General features: G+C 38.8%; 1 protein-coding gene across 3 annotated transcripts in view; it reads right to left on the bottom strand.

Annotated features, from left to right (window-relative positions):
* fnip1 (folliculin interacting protein 1) overlaps positions 1–16,809 on the bottom strand; it is a 94,994-nt gene that overhangs the window by 76,257 nt on the left and 1,928 nt on the right. The gene's annotated exons all lie outside the window — the stretch shown is intronic.

Raw genomic sequence — 16,809 nt, 5'->3', positions numbered from 1 at the left:
GCCCATTAGTTATGAATGTCAGTTCCTCACAAATGCACTCTCCTTCACAATCAATCTCTCTGTTCCAAAGAGGGAAGCAGCAGAGAATGCACAGAAAGAGACAGACAGACAGTTAGAGGAGGAGGCAAGGAGCGAGGAGGATGAAGACACACAGACAGGATGGATTGGGCAGAGCCATCAGTAACCATGGCCACTGGCATGACCACAATTAATGATAAAGATTACTATTCTGTAATTTTGTCCAGAGAACATTATAGCATAATACAGGCCCTCTCGGCCATGGTGTTGTGCCTTACATATATACCTTCTTATAAACCTTGCTGAAGGGCTCAAGCCCAAAACATTGGTTTCGCATCTTTATCTTTGCTATATAAAGTATATTGTCTGACCTGCTCCAGCATAATGTTTTAGTAGAACATTACAGCCCTTCAGCCTGTGATGTTATGCCAACCTATGTAAACCTACTCAATAATCTAAAACTTCCTTACTTCACATATATAACTCTATTTTTCTTGCAACCATGTCCCTTGAGTCTTTTAAATGATCTTGTTGTACTAGCCACTATTGCACCACTGTAATACATTCCAGGCACTCACTATTCTGTTTTTAAAAAAAACTTGCCCCTGATGTCTCCCCTGAACTTTCCCCTCCTCACCTTGTACAGATGCCCTCTGGTGTTTACTAATCTCACCCCAGGAAAAAGGTGCTAGCATTCCACCCTATCAATGCCTCTCATAATCTTCTAGCCCTCTATTAAGTCTTTTGCTCCAAAGAGAAAAGCCCCAGGTCTGTTAACCTTGCTTCAGAAGACACGTTCTCCAATCCAGGTTAACATCCTGGTAAATCTCCTGGTAGACCTCCATTAAGTTCCCTCTCATCGTTCTTCACTTTTACCTGTGAAGAACATAGCCACAATCTTTTGAAGTTCATCCTACAAGTTATTTGGGACTCCACACGTAACCAGTGCAATTAGGTTTAATTTGGGATCATCAATGTATATTTTATTAACAACATCAAAGATTTTGGAAAAATTAAAATCAATTGAAGACCCATTAAAAATGAATGCTTTTTCTGTCATTAGAACAACATTGGACATGGAAACCAATCATTTTACAGCTCCAATGAGACAAGTTTCAGTCATGAAAAACACAAGTTGCTTAACAAAAGCAACCAACCCAGAACTATAGTGAATGCAGACTGTTGTAGAACATAAAAACACAGAAATGGGGCCTTCAATCCATGATGTATGCACTGAACATTATGTCCAAATTAAACAAACTCTGCTTGCATGCAATGCATATCCCTCTAAGCCCTGCATATTCAGTATCTCTTTTCAAAAACTGTTCAAAAATCATCATTTCTGCAAATAATCATTTCCGTAAAAACCTAAACCAATGAAGGTTTTCTACAAGAACCTCTTTTCACACAGCAAGGAATACAAGCAAGCAGCCAGTGATGCATTAACCTTGAATTATTAGATCATTGGATATTTCAATTAAATCCAAGATTATTCCAATAGTTAGAGAGAATTTGTGTCTTCAACTGTGGTGCAGGAGATGGGGGATGGAGTTCAGATTCCTCAGGCATTGGAACTTATTCGGGGAAGGTGGGTCTAGTTCAAACTGAAAGGGGTACACCATGGCAGGACCAGGTTCAATGTCCTAGGGAGGGGGGGAATTGTGTGCCAGTGCCATAAGGCCATTGGGGAGGATTTAAACTAATATAGCAGAGGGATGGGAATCCATGCGAGCGGCACAGTAAGCGTAGTGATTAGCACCATGTTGTTACAACGCCAGTGATCAGGACTGGGGCTTGAATCCCACTTTGTCTATAAGGAGTTTGTACATTCACCCTGTGTCTGTGTGGTTTTACCCCTGGGGCTCCAGTTTCCTCCCACCATTCCAAGCGTACCGGGGTTATAGATGAATTGGGTAGCATGGGTTGAAAGGGCCTATTACTGTGTTGTATGTCTAAATAAAAGACAGAGGTAAAAAGTACCTAATAAACTTTCTCCTCTCCAAAATAGTGAATTTGAGTACAGCCTGTATTAGCTGATGCCACCCAGTCTCTCCAAAGCTGTGAATGGCTGCAGCCTGTACAAGCCCTTAAAGTGATATTCACACTAAATGAAACGGGAGTTCGTAATAAAACGACTGTGCAAAACAGAAAAAAAATTCAACAATAAATGAATAAATAAATTTCCCAAAGCAGAAGTTGAAAAAAGAGAAATGTAAAAGTATAGAAAAATCAAATTCAAAATACACAAAGATTACGAACAATGAAGGACAATGAATGTAATTAATCAATGACCATCTTAGAAAGGAGTTTACACAGTGGAGATGACTGGTAATGTCAGCGCCTTTACTTCCTCAGGAGGTTGCAGAGGTTTGGTAATGACATTGGAAACCTTGGCAAACTTCTACTGATGTGTAGGGTAAAGTGTGTTGAACAGCTGCATTTTGACCTGGCAAGGGAGCAGAATAGCTACAAAAGGTAGTAGACATAATCCAGTACATCACAGGCAAAACCCTCCCCACTATCAAGAAAATTTCTCTGTAACAATGCCTTTAGAGAGCAGCAGCAATCATCAAGGATCCACACCACCCTAGATGTGTTCTGTTCTCTCTAATGCCATCAGGAAGGAGGTAAAGGTAGTACAAGACTCATTCCACCAGGTTCAGGAACAGTTGCTACCCCTCCACCATCAGACTCCTAAACAGCGGACTCAGAGAGTCATTTAAGATCGCTTCCTTTGCAAATTATTTATTATTGAATTTTTTTTTCTGTATTGCACAGTTTGCTTTATTACGAACTCCAGCTTCCTTTACTGTGAATATCACTTGAAGGGCTAGTGCAGCTGCAACCATTCACAGCTTTGGAGAGACTGGATGGCATCAGCTAATACAGGCTGTACCCAAATTCGCTATTTTGGAGAGGAGAAAGTTTATAAGGTACTTTTTCCACGGACACAGGTGATGAGAGTCCAGTGTGTTGAAAACTGAAGGAACAGCACTTTATTAATGAACAGTGGCCATCTCATTGAACACAAATCAGGAATGACTATGTGATGATAGATAATTTGGCTGATTCTCCTTGCCAGAGGAATTATTGAACCCTCAACATGACCAAAGGAAAGGTTACTCTGATTGACCCGTACCTGGGTTTTGGAAGCATCATGGAAGTCACACGTTTCGTTTCCCCTTTGCAAGGAAAAGGGGAGTTGTGACAACTAATCACATGAAAGGATATTTCACTGGAAAAACTCGATGAGTATTTGTGAGTTTTTGGCAGTCTCTCCCACCTCTTTTGTGATTACTTCAGTGCATCAGTTTAAAAATCTGCATTTCAACCATGGATTTCTAAGACTCAATTTTGGAATGACTTTCCAGAATTGTGCTTAAGCTGTAATGGTTTGGGTATCACTTTAAGGACTAGTACAGGCCACACACACACAAACACAGAGTTGGTTTTGATTTGACTAATGTGTTATATTAGTAGTAGTCACATAAATATAATGTTTTATAAAGAAATATATAACATTGCCTTGGTGAATTTCTATTGCTGCTGGTCTGCAACATATTACATTTATTTCTTTGTTTACATTTCTCTTTTTTGTATAGATACCTTTCTTCTTGAGTACAGTTTACATTGATAAGAAGGCAAAAGAATCTCAGGGTTGTATGTGATGTCATGTATATACTCTTGACAATAAATTTAAATTTTTTAATTTAATTAACAATCCAACAGCATCAGGTAATTTGGAAGTATATAAAAATGGTAAAAGCTTCCATTATTGTCATGTAATACTACATTTACAATGTAACAAACATGAAATTCTTTTTGTCCACTGTAAAGCAGACAGAGTCGCCATTTATCCAATGCGCCCAAGAGAAACCTTCAGCACCTGGTGTCCCTCGGCAGTCTTTCCTCCCAGTACTGACCAGTCCCAAGCCTGCTTAGCTTTCAAGATCAGACAATCTCCGGCTATTACGTGCTACAGGAAGGCAAGAGAAATGGGGTAGCGTTCTTAATTAAGGATGAGATCAGGGAGATCTAAGGAGCAGAATGTTGAATACATCTGGGTAGAGATTAGGAAAAGCAAGGTAAACAAAAAATAAAAAAAACACTGATGGAATCATCTTTAGACCAAAAAATATTATAATACTGGCACAGACAATCATCTAAGAAACATCCAGTGTGTACAAGAATAAAACAGCAGTTGTCATAGGGGACTTTAACTTGCACATAGATTGGGTGAATCAAGCTGGTCAAAGCAGTCTTGAGGAGGACTTCATACAATCCATCAGGGATAGTTACTGATCCTATCAGGGATAGTTACTGATCCTATCAGGGATAGTTACTGATCCTATCAGGGATCATAGAATCTTAAATCTGGTCCTGTGCAATGAGACAAGAAAAATTAAAGATCTGTAGTTAGTGATCCTCTCAGAAAGAGTGATCACAGTATAGGAGAATTTCTCATTCAAATGAAGTGTGCAATAGTTCGATCTAAAACCAGACATCAATGAATTTGAAGAGGTGAAGCAGATATACACAAGGATGATGCCAAGACCAAAGAAGTTGAGTTAGAGGGAGAGGTTGGATAGGCTAGGTCTTTATTCCATGGAACAAAGGAAGCCAAAGGTTGATCTTGTAGAGGTTTACAAAATAAGGAATATGGATAAAGTGAATGCTCACAGTCTTTTTCCAAGGGTAGATGATTCTCAAACTAGAGGGCACAGCTTTAAGTGAGAGGGGAAAGATTCAGGAGGGAACAGAGACAATTTTATCCCTCCACACAGAAGACAGTCTGCATCTAGGACGAGCTGCCAGAGAAAACTGTGGAAATGGGAACAATAACAAATTCTAAAGACATTTGGATGGATTTATCAATAAGATGGGACAAAAGCGATATGAACCAAGTGCAAATGGAATTTGCTCAGAATACAACATTGACTCGCGTCGGACTTGTCAGCGACAAACGAGCCTGCAGCTGACGTGGACATTTACCCCCTCCATAAATCTTCGTCCGCGAAGCCAAGCCAAAGAAGAAAAGTAAATGACTTTCAAAAAGATTTTTCACAGTCCCCATCAAAAGTATATTCCAATTAAAAAGGACAGTAATGGTTGGGAAAGCCAGCCTTGGATAACCGAGGAGATAGAGGAAGGTATCAAATTAAAACCTCATTCATGAAAAGATGCCAAATGGGAAATCTTTAAAAAGCAACAAAGATGGTAAAAGTTTTTTTTTCTAATTGCATGAAGCAATGAGGCTAAAACTGCATGATGTTCGATTTTAATCTTCTTGATGCTAATTAAATACAAATAAACAATAGACAGTTTAATGTTAAATTACAGCATATGCAGAATAGTGAACTACAGCTTTCTTGAGAACACATAAGCATTGTAATCACATTTTTAGTTGTTTTTCCATAAATGTGACCACATTGGATAAAATATAACATAAATGTCCCTATTGTAAAACTGGAACTGTATATCCAAAATATCAAACTTCCAATCTAATCTTGATCTCCTGGTGGAAACACAAACAGCTTCATTTTGATTATGATGCCACTGATATAGATCAGAGATAAATTTGAATTTCAAAGAAAATTTTCTGAAATAATCACTATTAACCAGAATGACTGACAGCACAAGGAACATCTAAGTGTTAGAAAACAATGGCAGAGCCTAGTGAAGTTCTGTTAATGATTAACCTGTTAATCATTAGACATGTTCCCCAACCCAGGCAGAAAAGTGGCACATCTCCTCTGCACTCTCTCAGGTCCCTCTGTTCTTGCTCACTGTTAAAAATACGGCTATTAACCATGTACTCTCCCTTCAAGTTTGACCTTCCAAAATGCATCACATCACTTAACCGGATTGAACGCCATCTGCCACTTTTCCGCCCAACTATGCACCCTGCCGATATCCTATTTTGACCTACAACAACCTTCTGCACTATTCACAACACCTCTAACCTTTGTGTCATCTGCAAACCTACTGATCCATCCCTCTACTTCTTCATACAGTTGGTATCTACATGGAAATTTGGAGACAAAGCGTTCTCGACCTGAAACATCAATTCTATGTTTTCCTCTCCACAGATACTGTCTCACATGGCTTTTACTTTTTTTTTACAATAATCATAGGATGTGCTCAATTATGATTCAATATCACAAAAGTGGAAAAAAGTATCCCTTTTTCACTTATTCACAAAAGTAAATAACCTTCAAGAATGCCTTAGTTAAGGCCAAGATGTGAAGAAATAATTTAATACATTTATCCAATATTAATTTTTTACCAAGGAAGATGGTGTTACCAAAATTAGTAAATTAGTAAGGCAGCAGGGTGAGAAGAGCAAGCACCAGAGGACATATGTACAAAGAGAAGGGAGGAACGTTTAGGGGAGCCATCAGGGGCAAGTTTTATTTTCCTGCACACAGAGTTAAGGGTGCTTGCAATGCTAGGAGTGGAGGAGGCAGCCCCAACAATGGAGGCACTTAGACAGACACAGAGATGAAAGAAAAATGGAGGGTTACTAGGAAGGGAGGGTTACAGGTTTTCAATAAAAATTCGGTAGGCATATATAGGTCAGCACAACATCATGTCCATGTTCAATGAAATCACCTTGGCTTGCTCTTTTTTTTATAAAAAAAAAGCGAATAAATAAAACAAGTGCAGTAGACGGTGGGGACAAAAGTCTTGCTGACCAACCTGCTCCTTTTGCGCAGATTGGTCAGCAAGAAGCAGATTATATTTAATACAAAGGCTTAAGACCTGCACTTTTATGCAATAAGAACAGCACTGAAGACATGTACATATCCATGTTTGCACGGACACATGGAGATAGTGCTGTTTTTTTGAGGATTAAATCACGAAATGATAATTTGACTGGTCTTAAGCTGCAATTTAATTTTGCACATTTATAGGTCGGAAAAAACTACAACACAGAATTGGCCAACTGTACAGAGATTCATAGTATTACAAACACAAGCCATTGAATTGGATGATATATTAATAATCTGCCTTTTTAATCTATAAAAAACTCAGTATATTGATAAATTGAAATCAATTACCAAATCTTCCAAGCCATCTCAGTCAAAATGTTTTAAGTGGAATTGAGATAGGCCTGCATTGTTGTCAGTTATATTGGACTAATGCTCAAGAATTCGTATCCTTCATGATTACTTCATAATTTACCATCTGACCAAAGGGATGAGAGTTACTATTACGGAACAGGAAGCAAAAATTATTATGTTGTGCTTTTGGTATCACGTAGTCGAAGGTGGGAGGTGAATAAATGCAAAGTGCAGTAGACAGTGTAGACTGTAGAAGGTTGTCGTAGGTTAAAAGAAGATACAGAATTGGGCAAAAAAGTGGCAGATGGAGTTCAATCTGGTCATAAGTGATACATTTTGGAAGGTCAACTTTGAAGGGAGTATACATGGTTTCTTCCCATTGAAGGGAAGAAAAATTGGTGGTGCTGTTGTGAATCAGAGCTAGATGACTAAAGAAGGGTGCTGGACTGCTCAATGACAATATAGATCATAGAAACTCTTAAAACTTAATTATTCTGTAACTACAGCTCTCCAAGATTAAATTTCACAGCTCTCGAAGAAGAAATTCCTTCCAATCTTAGACTTAATGAGTGCATTATTTGTCCTGAAATGAAGCATCCTCGCATCATCTACCCTGACAGGTAGCTCTCATTGTTTAAATTATATCACCTTATGTTAAAAAAAATAAACTCTTGAGTATGCTCTAAATTTATTCTCTTTCCACATTACAAACCTTCCTTACTAGGAATCCACTGACTGAAACTTTTCTACATTGCTCCCAGGTCAAGCAAGTCTTTTCTCAAGTCAGACATGCAGTCCTCCAAATGTGATCTTACCAAAACCCTACTTCCCCATTTTGGTCCACTTGTAATAAAGGCATTCAAAGATGATGAAGTTCAGGTTTATTGTCACATTATATACATGGCATCACAAACAATCCTGAGATTCTTTTTCCTGCGGGCCTGGCAGAATTTCTACTTATTGGTCGTGTAAAAAAAATACTGTACCAAGATACAAGAAAGAAATGTAAACAATCTGATTATGCAATACAGAAGAAGAAAAAACATTGGGTGATAAATAATGTTCAAAGTAAGAATCCTGAAAGGAGTCTATGATTGTTATTGTTTTGAAGTCTGATGGTGGAGGGGTAGCAACTGTTCCTGAACCCGGTGGCGCGAATCTTGTGGCACCTATACCTCTTTCCTGATACCAGCAGTGAAAACAAAGCATGTGCTGGGTGGAATGGATCTTTGATGATATTGCTGCTCTCTGAAGGCAAATTCCATGTTGATGCTCTTGATGGTAGGGAGAGTTTTGCCTGTGATGTACTGGGCTGTGTCCACTACCATTTGAATGGCTTTCAACTCTACTCCAGGCTGTGATGCAGCCAGTCAGCACACTTTCCACTAAACATCTGTAGAAATTTGCCAAGGTTTCCACTGTCCTACCAAACCTTTGCACACTTCTGAGCAAGTAGAGGTGCACTGACATGTGTTCATGTGTTGGGTCCAGGAAAGTGACTCCCAGGAATTTAAATGTGCTCACCCGCATCTCTGATCCCCTAATGATCAATGATTGAGGACCTTAGGAAGGGAAAACCAGAGTTGTACACTCAGCTCCTTGGTTTTGCTAACATGGAGTGCGAAATTGCTGTTAGGACACCATTCAGTCAAGTTTTCAATCTCCTTCCAGTATGCTGTCTCATCACCATTTCTTATACAACCCACTACTGTGAATCATCAGTATATTTGTAGATAGTTTTGTTTGTCATACCGAGCCACACAGTCATGGATATAAAGCGAGTAGAGAATAGGGCTAAGAACATCTGAAAGTGAGGAAATCCAGGATCCCATTACACAGCAAGATATTGAGACCCAGGTCTTGGGAGTTTGTTGATCAGTTTCAATGGGGAAGATGGAATGCCGAACCGTAGTCAATAAAGTGCATGCTGATGCGTGATTATCTGCTGTTCAGTGTTTGGTGTAGAGCCAATGAGATGGCATCTGGCATAGACCTGTTGAAGTAGTAAGAAAATTGGAATGGATCCATGTCGCCGCTCAGACTGGAGCAGATATGCTTCAACACCAGCCTCTGAAAACATTTCATTACTGTGGATGTGAATGCTACTGGTTGGTAGTTCTTTTGGCAGGTTACAACACACTTCTTGGGCATTGATACAATTGAGGCTTGTTGGAAATAGCTGTATACATAACCATGCTGAAGTGAGATTTTGAAACTATCGCGAAGACATTGACAAGTTGCTCAGTGCAGATTCTCTGTACAGGTTCCGCGACTCACATCGCAAGGTGAACTTATTATAAGTTGACGTCTACCTGTACAGGTAGTTCTCTGAGCCGCTCCTGCCAGGAGCCTGAGATGGCGCTTGGTAACTAGGGCAGTCTATGTTGTGATTTAGAATGCATGTGCAGATTGCCGTCACGGTCTCTCTCTCTGTTCAATCTCTCTTCGCACCCCCCACCCCAGCGACAGAAATCTATGCATGCGTTCCAAATCACATTTTGTTTTAAAAAAAGCAGCGTTGGATCTGACAAAGCGTGCGCTGATTGGACAGAAGCATTTCCTTCAGAGAAGAAAAAGCAACCACGTTGATACAGGTAGACTCCGATTTATCTTGATCCAAAACAGATTCTGCTGATCATAACTTTGAAATATCTTAAGTTGGAACATTGTAATTCAAGATCTATCTGTACTTGGCTGGGTACTCCATCTGGACCAAATGCTTTCCAGTTACTTTCCTAATTTTTCATGTTCAAGAAACATGATTAGACCATACAAAGACACCAGAATTTCTCTCAATACCAGTAGAGTGAATGTCTGGTTATCCAATACCCTATTATTCAGAATTCCTGACGCTAATCGCCATACTGCTTTCAACACACACTTGTTCCTATGCTTCCTTTGAACCTTCCTGTCCTCTTTCCACATTCTCTTTAAAGCCACTAAGTTCACTGGGAAATACCACAGTAATACCCCTAGTATCCAGCAGCACATCTGGGGATTGGTCAATGCCAGTAAGTGAATTTTCTGGTTGCTTGAGAGTGCGTGCTGTGTGATTGACAAACTGACCACTAGGGGCACTAATTTAAACTTTCATATCTTTTACCTATTTGTTTTTTGTGATTTTGTTGCCATTTGCTTGAGGCTGCCAGTTGCGTGAATTCCAGATAATGGGGATTTTAAAGTATTTTATTGAGTAACATCGTAAATAAGATGAATTAAAAGTCCTGTGGATCCAGCCTAATTATTAATTATTTTTCTCCCACGGCTACTGCTCAACCTACCGAGTTCCTCAAGCAGATTATATTTTGTTCCAGATTCCAGCATCTTCAGTCTGTGGTGTTTCTTGAATTGAAAGCATTGGGGTATTAATAGGAATAAAATCCAATAATCTAGAAAAGATGCCAGTCCAACACTGTCCAGGAGTGCTAGATTACGAGATTTATTAGAAACATAGAAGACTACAGCATAGAATCAAGCCCATCTAGTCTAAGATGAACTATTATTCTGCCTAATCTCACTCACCCAGACCATATCCCTCCATACCCTTCCCATCCATATGCCTGTCCAAATTTTTCTTAAATGTCAAAATTGAGCCTGTTAACCAATTCAGCTGCAAGCTCATTCCATATTCCCACCATTCTCTACATGAAGTTCCCCCTAATGTTCCATTTAAACTCTTCCCCTTTCACCCTTAACCCATGTCCTTTAGTTTTTAATCTCTCCTAATCTCAGTAGAAAAATCCTGCTTGAATTTACTCTCCCCACACTCATCATAATCTTGTGTACCTCAATCAAATTTCCCCTCATTCCTCCATGTTCCTGGGATTAAAATCGTAACCTGCTTCAACTTTCCCCATAATTTAGCTGTCAATTCCTGGAAACATCCTTGTAAATCTCCTCTGCACTCTTTCAATTTTATTGATATCATTCCTGCAGTTAAGTGTCCAAATTTGCACAAAATACTCCAAATTTGGTCTCACCAATGTGTTATACTTCACAAATCTCACACCGTTCCAATAGATTTTAAAAAAAAAATTCTTCATAGCATATTGACCATATAATATTTTATCTGCCGTTTATTTCCTACTCGAACCTATGCAAATATTCTACATGGTCTTTGCAACTTTCTCCCATCTATCTTTGTGCTACCAATAAATTTGGATACAATAAATTCTGTCATTTTAACTATCATTAACACAAATAGCAATGTAAAGAAGTCTCAATTTATTGGCCTGCAAGGTTAAAGTTTTTCTCATTGTAATAAATTATATCATTGTTTACATTTACAAATATACATGCACAAACTATAAAACAAAGATTAACTAATCGTATCCCTTGATGCTGCGCGATCCACGGAGTTTCTCCAGCATTTTTGTGTTTTGCATTAATTGCTTGCAAACTTAATTATGAATCAATGCAGTAAATTATGACATTGTAATGTCACCAGACAGATCCTGACTAGCTTACAACCCCAAAAATTGTTGAAAGAAGGCACAAAAAATTGTCAGAAGACACATTTAAAGTGTCTTTCGTGAAAACTCTGTATTGCAAGATATTGGTTCCTACTTTTGATTTGCAGAGTTCTAAGTACTTCTGCACTGAATTAGTCATGCTCTTCTAACTTGTGACAATACCTGTGACACGAGCAGGAAAACAAGATGCAATATACCAGCATTTGCATCAATTCCTGATTTCATAATTAGAGCTTGCAAGAGCAATCTTGTGATAGAATGGCAAATTTAAGTTGATTCATCAATCTAACTTTTTTGTAAAGCCACGGTAGAATTCTAAGTAACCAATATCTATGTTTTATCATAACAGAATAAGGAAAAATAATTCAAATTTAAATTGGATTATGGTCATTATTAGAATTTGACTAATTCCATGGAAACTGCTCAATATCATTTCTCTTCTGCTACAATTTAAACAACATGAAATGCAACAAAAATGAAATGGATTTTAAAAAAAACAAAGGTAAAACAAAGTTACACTGTATAATATTTTAGAATTTAAAGTGACTTACAATTTTAGTTAATGTGAAAAAGGTGAAATAAGATATTAAAACCTATCAACTCATGGCCGTGTTAGTAAGTTTGCAAATGGAATCAAAATTGGTAGAGCAGTAGACAGTGCAGACAGATATCAAAGAATACAAAAGGACATAGGTCCGTTACAGATATGAGCAGAGGTGCAAATGATTAAATTTAATCCAGACAAGTGTGAGGTTCAGCATTTTGGGAAGCCAAATGCAAGGGAAATGTTTACAGTTGATAGTAAAACTCTTAAAAGCATTGATGTGTAGAGGGATCTGGGTGTTCAAGTCCACAGATGCTTGAAAGTGACCACACAAATAGATAGGGTGGGAAAGAAGGTGGTTTGCATTCTTGCCTTCGTAAGGCAGAGTATAGATGTTACACACCAGCAGACATACATTTTAGGTGGGATGCTGAGGGAATTTAAAGGAAATGTGCAAGACAAGTTTGGTCTTCCATAGGGTGGGTAGGTGCCTGGAATGGGCTGCCAGGAGTTGTGGTAAAAGCAGACATAAAGGTAATGTTTAAGAGCCTTCGAGATAGATACATGAATATGCAGGGAATAAATAGAGGGTTATAGATCATGAGCAAGCTTCAAAGCTTTCATTTAAATTCAGTTCATGCATGTGGGCCAAAGAGCCTGATCCTGTGGGGCACTGTTCTAGTTTTAAATAGATTGAAAACTGCATTGCTTCAAAACAAAAGATGTCAATCTTCAACACTGTGGAAACAAATGATTAATCTCCAAAACCTACAATTCTATAGCTACCATGTGATGGGTGAATTGATCTAAGCAGTACATTCCCACTCATTTGTCATCTGACCCAGTAGCTAGGACAAATGGGAATACTTCAGTAATCATGAAACATTGTGAGTGGGTAGTATTTGTTTAGTTTAATTTCCTAATTTACTCAATAAATGCCAAGATTCCATTCATTGACATCAATATGAAATGATGCATCAGTTAATCTATTGGTACTTGGTATCATTAGTTAGCTGTTAGCAATCATAAATTCATCATACACAGATAAAAACACTCACTGGATGCACTTATTCATATTGTGTCTTCTCTTTTACGAAAGAAATATTGAATAGAAAGTGAAATAATTAGCAGAAATTTGACAAATTGCATTTATTTGTATTATCCTGTACTGTTTAGAAACCTCTTGATTAGAGACCAGTTTTTTTATACCCCATCAATTTTTTAAATAAACTGAGTTTTTAAAACTGTGCTTTTCCCACAATTTTAAAGAGATGGCGGGAATCATTCTTCTTCAGATTAATCTCTCCTTCCTACCAATCAATTACCGACTTTTCCTTTTGCTGGGACCTAACCCTCACCCTCAACTTTTTTTCTGGGTTACTCTAATGTACTGAAAAGGTCATTGACCTAATACACGACTCAATTTCTCTTGCCGCATATGGCTGCCTAACTTGTGGAGTACTTCAAGAATTTGTATCTGCAGTATTTTGCTTCTGTAGGTTGAATAAAAGCCTTACGGTCAGTCAAAATGGTGGCACTGCTGTAGTTGCCACTGACGCAAAACTAGGAAGAGCAGGGAGCAAGGCCATGATCTTCCAGCGCTCCTCCATAGAGTCCTACAGCCCAGCCATCCCATCTGATGGTCCCGTGCAGGTTTAAGTTGCTTGTAGAGCGACGCCAGCAGCGTCATCTGGTTTTGGCATTCAAGAAGGTGAAACCTTCATTTGGCAGCGCAGAATTCAAGGATGGGAGGCTCCAGGAAGTAGAGCAAAGCACCAGAGATGGAGAATAACTCCCCTCTCCCCCATTCTCTCCCAACACTGAAGTAGAGAGAGTGGATGCCCTCAAGTTCCTAAAAGAGTAGACATTTTCAACAAACTGTGTAGGTGCCTGGGGATAGACATTTTCAATACTTTGATGTGGAGACCATGTGGTATTTTGGTGAAGAAAGTATATTAACACCTCTACATGTCACAACTTCTACAGGTGTTCCATCAAAAGCATACATCACAGCATGGAATAGGAACAGCCCTGCCCAATATCAAAAAAGCTACAGAAGGCAAAGACAGCTCAGAACTTCATGCAAATATCCCTCCCTCAATGGACACATCCCACTGCCTTGGCAAGGCAACCAACATACTGAAGGATCCATCACACCCTTGACACACTCTTATCCTTCCTACCACTGAGAAGTTTCAAGTGTGATGTCACATACCAAAAAGTTTAAAAGACAGTTCTTCCCTAGAGCTACCAAGATACGGAATGAATCCCAAACAGTGCTCCCATGCTGCCCTTGCTACATACTTACTAACTGATCTCTTTCATTGCAAATCAATGTGCTGCAACTGTATTTTTGCCCTGCAAATTTGTATGCCTGTTGGCTTGGTAGACCTCTCATGGAAGAACCTTTCTCACTGTACAAGGTGTAATGTAACAATAAGCATGAACTTTGAATTAAGTTTCCAGGCCCTACTGAAATGTATTCCAGACTATTTTGAGAGGCAAAGAATGAGATTAATGGTGCATGGAGAGATTTTTAAAATCTTTGCTTGCCACAAATGATGTGCCAGATGACTGGAGAACAGCAAGGTTATGCCAGATCATTACAGCCCTGCAAGTTTAATGCTAGTGGTAAGAAAGTTATTGGAAAAAAATTCTGAGGCAGAAGACTGCACTTGGAAAATTAAGGATTAAGCAAAGAAAGAGAGCATGGTTTTGTTAGGGGAAGCATCTGATATTTTTGGAAATTATAAAAATATAGATGAAGGCAGTGTGGTTGATGTATTCCACATGGACGTCAGTAAGACTTTTGACAAGGTATAATTGTAAGTCTATGTCTAGAGATGCACCACAGGGTCAGTGAATTCTTAATATGAATTATGAACATCAGTTGGATGTTAATGTAGTATGACTAGTAACTATGTAGATCACTCAAAAATTGATGGTATTAATCATAAAGAAGGTAGTTGAACTACAGGACTATATTGATGAGTTAATAACAGGGGCACAGCAATGACAGATGGAATGCATTCCTGATAAAATTCAGGTGATGCATCCCAGGAAGACTTTAAAATGTAGGACATTCATCATGAATGGAGGGGTCCAAAGGAATATAGATAAAGGGTGGAATTTTACTATACAAGACCCAAGGCCCCTAAAGATGTCAGCACACAGGATACAAGACCAGAGAGGTTATGATCCAACTTAATAAAACATTGTTTGGATCACTGCTGGAGTACCAGTGAGGAAGGACATATTTGATGGTCCATAAGAAATTGACCAGAAATATTCCTGAGATGAAGCAACTGAATAATGAGGAGAGACTGTACAGGCAGAGTTCATTTTGCTTTGGAGAAGGCTGAGGAGAGACCTGATTCAGGTAAACAAAATTCTGCGGAACATGGATAGCAGATGGTAAGAAACCTTTCTCGGTAATAAATGTACAAAACAAGAGGGGTTAAATTTAAGGTGAGGAACAGGCATGAGGAGGGTGTGGAGTGCAGAGATGATTTATGGAATGATCGTTTCACCCAGTGTGGTTGGAACCAGAAACATCATGTGGAGAGTAGGTGGAGATGGAGTTCTCAGAATATTTTTATAGTTAGGCAAACAGGAACCACTAGGCACAGGCTGTGAACCAGCAAATGGAAAACATGATTAGAACTATATGCTTGCACATTCTGAAATGAGGCATCCATGAAAAAAAATGAAATTCTTTAACTTAGTCTATCATAAGGAAGACAGGGAGTCACCACTTTGTCCAGCTCCCCTCACAGAAACTTACAGCACCTGGTGTTCCCAGGGAGTTTCCCCATCAAGTACTGACGAGTCCTGAGCCTGCTTCCGAGATCAGACAATCTCAGCCGTATTCAAGCAATTAAGGCTGTTGCACACACACAGATATATATATATATACAAGCAGTCCCCGGGTTAAAAACAAGTTCCGTTACCTAGGTCTGTCTTTAATTTGGATTTGTATGCAAATCAGAACAGGTACATATGGTCCTTATATTATATAGTATAAATTTTACTTTTATATGCATATAAAACATTTCCCAATACACTAAAACATCTTAAACAATAATGCAGTACATAATAATAAAAGCAACTACATACAATCATAAAATCATGATAAGAAGTTAACAGGAGAAGATGATGGAGAGATGGCTACTCTCTTGCCATGTTAGGCGATAGCAGCACCTCTGACCCACAACCCCGCTCCCTTCCCCTCCCCCCCACTCCCTTCCCCACCTTGATCCCTCACTCCCTGCTCCCTCCTCCCCCTCCCTCTCCTACCCTGCTCCCTCCCGATAAATATTGTAGCAAAAAAAATTATAAGACTGTAACTTGAATACGATGCTACATCTCTGTGCCCCAGTAATGCTGGGCAACTATCCAGTTAATTTTCTGTAAAAGGAAAACGATTTGACATGAAAACAACTGATTCATAAATTTAAGAACCAGTAAACATCAAAAATATGCAGATTTTTGTTTTACATGCCATCTTCTAAATCTCGACATGGAAAGCAAAGAATGAACTGGATTTCTTGCACTTTCGAATTAGTTCAGAGAAGCAGCGTCAGAATTAAAATAGCTTCATTTGAAATATTCAGATAGAACAATTATAACATACAACTGAGAATATTGCAACTTCTCAGTTCCCAACTATAGCTTTCAGTCATCTCCAAAGAAATAGGTTTGCTTTTTATTC

The sequence above is a fragment of the Narcine bancroftii genome, chromosome 9 (assembly GCF_036971445.1).
Source record: "Narcine bancroftii isolate sNarBan1 chromosome 9, sNarBan1.hap1, whole genome shotgun sequence".
NCBI classification, from domain to species: Eukaryota; Metazoa; Chordata; class Chondrichthyes; order Torpediniformes; family Narcinidae; genus Narcine; species Narcine bancroftii.
The sequence above is the reverse complement of the archived record's forward strand: the minus strand, read 5'-3'. Positions and strand labels throughout refer to the sequence as shown.